The sequence below is a fragment of the Myotis davidii genome, unplaced genomic scaffold (genome assembly GCF_000327345.1).
Source record: "Myotis davidii unplaced genomic scaffold, ASM32734v1 scaffold394, whole genome shotgun sequence".
NCBI lineage: Eukaryota > Metazoa > Chordata > Mammalia > Chiroptera > Vespertilionidae > Myotis > Myotis davidii.
In genome coordinates this window covers 107,475-115,560 of record NW_006287548.1, presented here as the reverse complement: position 1 = coordinate 115,560, position 8,086 = coordinate 107,475, and the positions used below count along the sequence as shown (strand labels likewise).

At 39.3% G+C, this 8,086-nt stretch overlaps 1 protein-coding gene across 4 annotated transcripts in view; it reads right to left on the bottom strand.

Annotated features, from left to right (window-relative positions):
• Positions 1 to 5,394: 5,394 nt before the first annotated feature.
• Positions 5,395 to 8,086, bottom strand: part of CARF (calcium responsive transcription factor) — a 50,324-nt gene continuing 47,632 nt past the window's right edge. For 3 of the 4 annotated variants that reach the window (XM_015561103.1, XM_015561102.1, XM_015561105.1), the window contains 2 exons: positions 6,529 to 6,598; positions 5,395 to 5,533 (listed from right to left, as the gene is read on the bottom strand). The gene's annotated coding sequence lies outside the window, so the exon portion shown is untranslated. The remainder of the gene's footprint in view (positions 5,534 to 6,528; positions 6,599 to 8,086) is intronic. The other variant, XM_015561104.1, reaches the window with a different exon arrangement.

The window sequence follows — 8,086 nt, the reverse complement described above, 5'->3', positions numbered from 1 at the left end:
CTGTTAGTTTACAGCATGTTGGACTCATCATAATAGCACTATAAAATACAAATGTAATCAATTTATAAATTATAGCAAAAAATGTGTTGTCCATAAGCAAAGATGATAATGTTGTATGCACTGCTTCTCAATGTTTGCCTCACAAACTTTCAAGGAACCTTGGTAAAATGCTGATTCTGATTCAGTAGGTCTGGAATTCAGTAGGTCAGAGGTCTATCCAGCTCCCAGCTAATGCCAATGCTGCTGATCCACAGTCCACACTTTGAGTATTAACATTCCCACTGTTGATACAGATGGAATTTGCTTTGGAGTAGTACTGATAAATTTGCATCCATCTATTCTCCTCTTCTTCACCTTCCCCTTGTGACTAATGAAACAGATATTGAAGAGATGTAATCTGTGACACAAAACCAAATGAATTGCTCCATGTAGGCACTGAGTCTTCAAACACGACATCACTGCAGTTACATCTAGAAAGAAATAGATACATCATGTGCACATGGATGTTCCTGTTGGGACACAAAGAGTGGCAGTATTTTGTTTTAATGTTCACATCATAGGGTCAGGCCTCAGCTTTGCCACCAGTAAGGAGACTCCCGGGCTCTGACTTACCCTAGTAAACTCACCAAGGACTAATGCATGTAACCTGTGAGGCAGGTTCATCCTTTCTGTTCCACAGGAGGTCCTTAGCTATGTACTAAAGAGGAGAAAGTCAGGGAATTTATCTATATTGTCTCTGTTGATTATCTTTCCCATCTAATCATTCTAATATTGGGGTAGGCAGGTAACCATTAAACTTTTATGATCCCATTCTAAGATCTCCTTTCCATTTTCCCTCAGATGAAAGACACGCTTAGCATCTGAATTGCAGAGAAGGATTACGCAGTTCTTATGCTGAAGGTTTCAACTCTACCAAAGATTATAGAGAGTCACAGGAGAGGTTAGGAGCTATGTCTTTGTTTAGGTCATTTCTTTTCTTACACCAAAAGGAAACAAGTGCAATATTTCACTGCATAGGTTTTAATTAGAAGTGTCTACTGGACAATCCCCAGTTCCCTTAGCTCTCCCAGTTCTCATCAGTGTCTCTCCAGTGAAGCTACAATCACTTTTACTCCTAACATTCCTAAAGAGAACCTACAACTAGGTCTGTGCCCTGACTGGGAATCAAACCTGCAACAGGACAGCTCCCCAACCAACTGAGCCACCTGGCCAGGGCTTGTCAACTTTCTTAAAAAATAAACATTTTCAATATTTGGCCAAAAGAAGGCCATGTAGGTTCTTGGCTAGCAGGACGGTTGTTGCACACTAGGACTGTCACCTTCTCCAGGATGGTAGTTGATATCTTTTTTTCAACTTATTTTTATATTAAAAATTTAAAAATGAACGCTCCAACTGAGACAGGATAGTAAAAAGCTATGAAAATTCCTTGGCAAGTGGAATGGGGAAACAGCTGAACACACTGGCTGAGCAATTTACAGCCAGACAGAGAAGGTCACCAGGGCAGAAAGCCACTGGTGCCTAGCAATGGGCAAAACTGGCATATCCTCCCTTGGCAAATCACTGACCATGTGGTTTAGATCCCTGTGACCTTTCATATCACAAGTCTTGGGGTGTAGACACCCTTCCACCCACCCCCCCCCCCTCCACAACCACCCCCCCACACACACCTTTCCTCCCTGGAGATAATATCTAGGCCTCAGTTGTATTTCGGCTCCAGGCCGAGCAAAACAAGGTAGGCAATGCTAGGACCAACTGTGATAACTAGTGACCCCCTGCCCTGATGCCGACCAATCAGTGGAGCCACGACCTGAAAGGATACCTGGAAAAGCTGACGGATATTCTACTGAGATCCTGCCCTAAGACCTCCCCTAAATTCCCAACCTTTAAAACCCTCAAGATGGAGGACCCTGCTCCTACTCTCCCGCCCTCCTGGGAGCACAACAGCACCTTTCTCTTTTCCCTCTTCTTCCCGCATAGGTGTGCATCTCCTAAGCTCTAAGGCAGCAGTTGCCAGCCTTTCGGACCTCACAGGCCATCAGTGGTCCACAGACCCTAGGTTGGCGACTGCTGCTTTAAGGGACCCCACCAGACTTGCAACCAGGGGAGCTATGGGCAGTAGCCGCTCATCCCATGCTAACCCCTGAACCTGTTCCCAAGGCCCCCTTTTTCTGACTCTCCAGTGAGCTGACAGCAGCCCCACCTCGGCTCACTTCTTTCCTATAAGCTTTCTAGAGAGCCAAACCAGCCCCCCAAGGCTGTCTCCTGCTGCTTCTTCTATCCTAGGACCTTCCTTGTTCCACTGTCCCAGCTTGAATAAACATACTCAAAACCACCTGGACTCTTTCCTGCATGAGGTCAGGAACCCACACACTACAGGCCAGCCAGAGGCAGAGCCACTCTGGCCTGGCCCCTTTCAGGTTGCAACTGTCCTGCCTGCTGGCTCAATGATTTGTATTTCATTCTGTATAAAATTAGAATTTTTAAGTAGAGACATGACAAGATTAAAACTATATTTGTTGTTCTAGAGACCTTGTGATATATTTCCCAAGGCGACATGTAATCATACACTCCCCTCACCATACAAAATGTAGTACTTAAAATTCAGTTGAAACATGAATGAAAACCACTTTCCTTTCATGTATAATGAACTTTCTATCATGGCTGGGAAGTTAATTAAAAGTTAACTTCCACAATCTACAGTCGAGAAAACTCTTTAATCAAGAAGAAAAAGGAAATTACAGGAAATTTTTATTTAAAAATTAGTATTTTTCTCTTTTTAAGTTCTTATTTCCTGTGAAGAAAAGAAAATTTTGAGACTGGGAGAGATTTCTTGTCCTCAGAAAGCAGTTTTCTTGAAATTCAATTATTCTCATTCAAATTCATGTTAATCAATATCTGGATTTCTTTACTTGTCATGTAACAAGGAATATTTCTTTCTTAGAGCAATACAATGTTGTAAGAATTAAAAAGGAAAAAAAACAATTACTGCTACATAAAATTCTTGATCATTTTAAACTACCTTTTCTTCCTTTATGTTTGTTTTTTTTAATATATTTTATTGAACTTTCACAGAGAGGAAGGGAGAGAGATAGAGAGCCAGAAACATCGATGAGAGAGAAACATCGATCAGCTGCCTCCTGCACATCCCCTGGGGATGTGCCCGCAACCCAGGTACATGCCCTTGACCGGAATCGAACCTGGGACCTTCCAGTCCGCAGGCCAACGCTCTATCCACTGAGCCAAACCGGTTTCGGCCTTTATGTTTTTTAACTAGAAGTGGGTGAAGCGCTAGCTTCTGTGCTTACTGATGGAGTTAAAATCTATGGAACTGTAAACTCTAGTGTAATTAAAAATTAAAATGATCTCAGGGTTTCCATGGAAATAAAGACCTCATGAATAAAGAATTACTATTATGCAACTGATATAGAAGTCTGTTACTGTGAAAGCCACACATTGTTTTACAGCTACTAAAAGCTAATGTTTTTTTTTTGTTCTTGCCTATTTCCCTTGGTTAAATTCTTCTTGAAGGTCTAAATATACCCATGTTTTTTATTACTAAAAACATTACAATATATTTTCAAATGTTAATCAAACTTAAAAAGATGGAAAGATCTTAAGAGAGTGTATTTACATAAGAATTTCAAGATCTAAAAAAAAAGAATTTCAAGATTTAATTGGCTTTAAGCGATTCATGAATAGGATAGCAACTTAGAAGGATGCTTAGTCATCTTTTAAAAGCCAAAATTTGTATTGCCAACCAACCATATTTTAGGTAAAAGCAAAATAAGTGAAAAGTAGAATAGTTTATTAAAAGTTGAATAATGGCTTTAACCGGTTTGGCTCAGTGGATAGAGCGTTGGCCTGTGGACTGAAAGGTCCCAGGTTCGATTCCGGTCAAGGGCATGTACCTTGGTTGTGGGCACATCCCCAGTGGGAAGTGTGCAGAAGGCAGCTGATCAATGTTTCTCTCTCATCAATGTTTCTAACTCTCTATCCCTCTCCTTTCCTCTCTGTGAAAAATCAATAAAATATATTTTTAAAAAAGTTGAATAATGTATAAAAATGACTTTTAAAAATTGATAGTTTAAGGCAGCTAGTTAAGCGCCCTGGCTAATGGGGCTCAGTTGAGTGTTGTCCCATGCACCAAAATGTTGTCAGTTTGAGTCCCAGTCAACCCCAGTAGGGGGCGTGCAGGAGGCAGTAATTATAAATACTTCAAGTATGGAAAGTGGTGTCTCTCATACGAAACAAAGTGATTTTTCTCTTTTAGACCCACAAGACCATCTTCTTATGAGGTATTTTGGAGGAAAGGAGAGAAGAACAGAAGGATAAACAGAAAAGAGAAAAATGAAGGAACATAAGAGAAAGTGGAAAAGAAGAATAAAGGACTTTATATTCAAATCTGATTTTAAGGGATCTAGATTTCATTTTTAAATTTTCCTAATTTTCTCTTGCCTTTGCCAAGGAATCTTTTAAGGAGGCAATTTCATAATTCCTTGAATATATTTTGAAAGTTTCTTCTTGCTTTAAAATGTGGACAGGCCCTAGCTCAATTGATTAGAGCATTGCCCTGATATACCAAGGTTGTGGGTTCAGTCTCCAGTCAGAGCACATACAAGAAGCAACCAATGAATGCATAAATGAGAGGAACAAAAAATTAATATGTTTTCCCCCTCTGTCTCTCCCTCTCTTGCTCTTTGCTCTAAAATCAATAAATAAAATGTGTGTAGACAATTGTATGTTTGGGATGCTGCTCTCTTTGTGCTTGAAAGTAACTCCCAAAAGAATGATTTTGTTCATATAACAAGTTCCTCAAAGTAACCACTGTAATTCCAAATAATGCTTATATCATTTAGAAACTTTAAGATTTGTTTTTGATTCTAATATAAATACATATAAGATGCAGGAGTTCAACCCAGTTGGGTACAGAACTAGACTAAAAATAAACCTATGAGTCTGGCAATAGTCAGTCAAATCGTGTGCACCTTTGTTTCTTGGGGACCTCCCCCTCCAAAAGAGAACTAGATCTTCATGATAAAATAACACAACAGTGAGTAAAATTTGATAAGATTTTCATAAATGACCTGAGGCCTTTTTCCAAAGGATGCCAGTCTGAAGAGTAGTCTTCTGAGTAAACTAGATTACACCCACCTTAATACCTCTGGACTTCTTCTTACAGATTAACAATGAAGAAATGACAAGGACAAACACACAAAAGTAGTGTCAGCAATAATGCAGATTTCTACCAAAAATACGTTTTCAAACTTGATCTGGATTTTTAAAAAGAGCCTCTTATTCCTAGATACCACTCTCAAACTAAACAAATTAAACATCATTTGGAGTGGTTGATGAAGAAAAATAAGAAATCAAAGCTGAAACTCAATATGAACTTACCTTGCCATCGTCATTGGAGAGACCCTGTGCAGAAGACTCAAAGGGCCTCAGAAAGCACGCTATTTCCAAGTTGACCAGATTTTTATAGGTCCTCCAAGATCATCAAATGCTGGCTCCTTTAAAATACCTCCAAAATAACCTGTTGATAGAGCAGAACTGAGTTTTTTGCTTACTGCAGTAAGGGAGGATATCTTAATAGTCTTTGTAGTGTCTTATGGGAGAAGTCAGAGGTACAATATGAGTTTTGGGGATCTAGTTTAAGATGAGTTTCAAAGCAGGGGATCTGGTTGGGATTGGGACAGTTTTTACATAGGAGTATTTTATATAAAATAGTGTTTACACCTAGTTTTTGACTGGACAGAGGGAGGTGAGAGTTTGGAAGTGATTCTTTTGCAATCTTCTGCCTTCTCACAGTAATCTGCTGTTCCCTCCACAACCTGCATTGCTCATCAGCCTGGAACTTCTTTAATATACGATGCTTTACATTTGAGTAGATAGTACTTATCACACCATTTCACAATTGGCTAATTATGTATATGTCTGCCAATACACAGTGAGTCCTCATGGGGTTAGGATGAGGTTTTGTTACTATATCTTACAGTCCGCAGGTAATAGTGTCTGGTTCTCAATGGATATTTAGTCACTGTTGATTGTAGCTGGAGTAAAACAAACACGCTGACTAATCTGAATTTCAATTTATGAACATAAACCTCAAATGAACCCTTAATCAAGTAGACCCATTATAATACAGGGATGGGCAAAAGTAGGTTTATAGTTGTAATACAAATAAATAATAATAAATAATACAAGAAGAAAATGTGTTTCACCTACTCACAACAGTAAACCTACTTTTGCCAACCCCTTGATTATACTTCCTTAGTCTAATTACTCTCCTACTAGCTTTTGTAAACTCCCCCCACACCCACCTTCACACTTACCAAAGGACCTTGCTTATTTCACTGAGAAAACTGAAGCAATCAAAAGATAATTTCCACAAACTCTCATTTGTTCCCACCTACTAGCATCTTTACCCATGTAGGCTGCCTTGTCATCTGTTCAGAGATGAGGTATCCATGCGTCTATCTAAAGTCAGACCCTTTCCTTGGGTGCTAGATTCCATCCCCTTTCTCTTACCCAAAGACATTTCTTCAGCAATTCTCTCTCCTTGACTATCCCAACTCTCTTCGGGTTTTCCAATTATTTTCTATAAGGACACACCAAAATCTTAAATGCAGATGGTCATTCATTCAAAAATATTTCCCATGCATCTACCACTGTGATACATCTATGAATAAAAAAAAAGACAAAGGTCCCTGCCCCATGCAGTTTAGAATCTAGTAGGTGGAGATGATCAGCTGCCTCCCGCATGCCCCACACTGGGGATGGAGCCCACAACCCGGGCATGTGCCCCCGACGGGAAGCGAATCCAGGACCCTTTAGTCCACAGGCCTGGTGGGCTGGTGGGAATGGGCATCCTTCTGGTCCCTTGTGAGCCTTAAGAGTTGTTCCCTCACTGAGTCAAACCAGCCAGGGCACTAAATTTATTCTTGAGGGAACAACTCTTGAGGCTCACAAGGGACCAGAAGGATGCCCATTCCCACCAGCCCGAGTAGAAAACCGCATTAACTCAAAAGCACAGTGTAGAATACTCCAAAGGGTTTTGCTTTAACAGTGAAACAAAATGAACACTAGATTAAATGCTGCTCTGGTCCCACTTAACAAGGCTTGAAAGCAAGCCTTTCCAGGAACAAACTGTTTTCAAGACACCTGTGTCCTAGACAAAACTCAGTAACATTTATGTAAATACAAAAATATCTAGTATCTAACAAGGTAAAAATTATATCAAGCATGCAATCAAAAGTTACAAGGAATTCAAAGCAGGAAAACATACAAACATAATGAGCAGAAAAATCAATCAACTGAAATTGTCTCAAAAAAAGTTGAATTAGTAGAAAAGGACATTAAAATAATTTTTTTTTAAATATTTTATTTTTTTTACTGAGAGGAAGGGAGAGGGATAGAGAGTTAGAAACATCAATGAGAGAGAAACATCGATCAGCTGCCTCCTGCACACCTCCTACTGGGGATGTGCCTGCAACCCAGGTACATGCCCTTGACCAGAATCGAACCTGGGACCTTTCAGTCCGCGTAGACACAGATAACCATATGGTGGTTACGAGGAAAGAGGAATGAAGACTAGTAAAAGATAAACAGGGCCAAATACTAATATATGGTGATGGAAGATGATTTGACTGTGGGTGGTGGCACACGATGCAATATACAAATCATGTATCATAGAAAGGCACACTTGAAATCTATATAATCTTATTAACCAATGCCATCCTAATAAATTTAATTTTATGAAAAGATAAATTGGACTTTATCACAATCAGAAACTTCTGCCCTTTGAGAGATCCTGTTAAGAGAGGTGAAAGATAAGCTATGACCAGAAAAAAATATTTGTAAATTACATTTCTAATAATGGACTTGTATCTAGAATATACTTTTTAAACCTCTATAATAAGAAAACAATTCAGCTGAAGAATGGATAAAAGATTCAAACAGACACTTCACTAAAGAAGATATACAGTTGGGAAAAAAAACAACATGAAAAAATGCTCAACAGTGTTCATTAGAGAAATGAACATTAAGACCACAATGACTTATGTGGTTGTTACTAGTATATTATTAC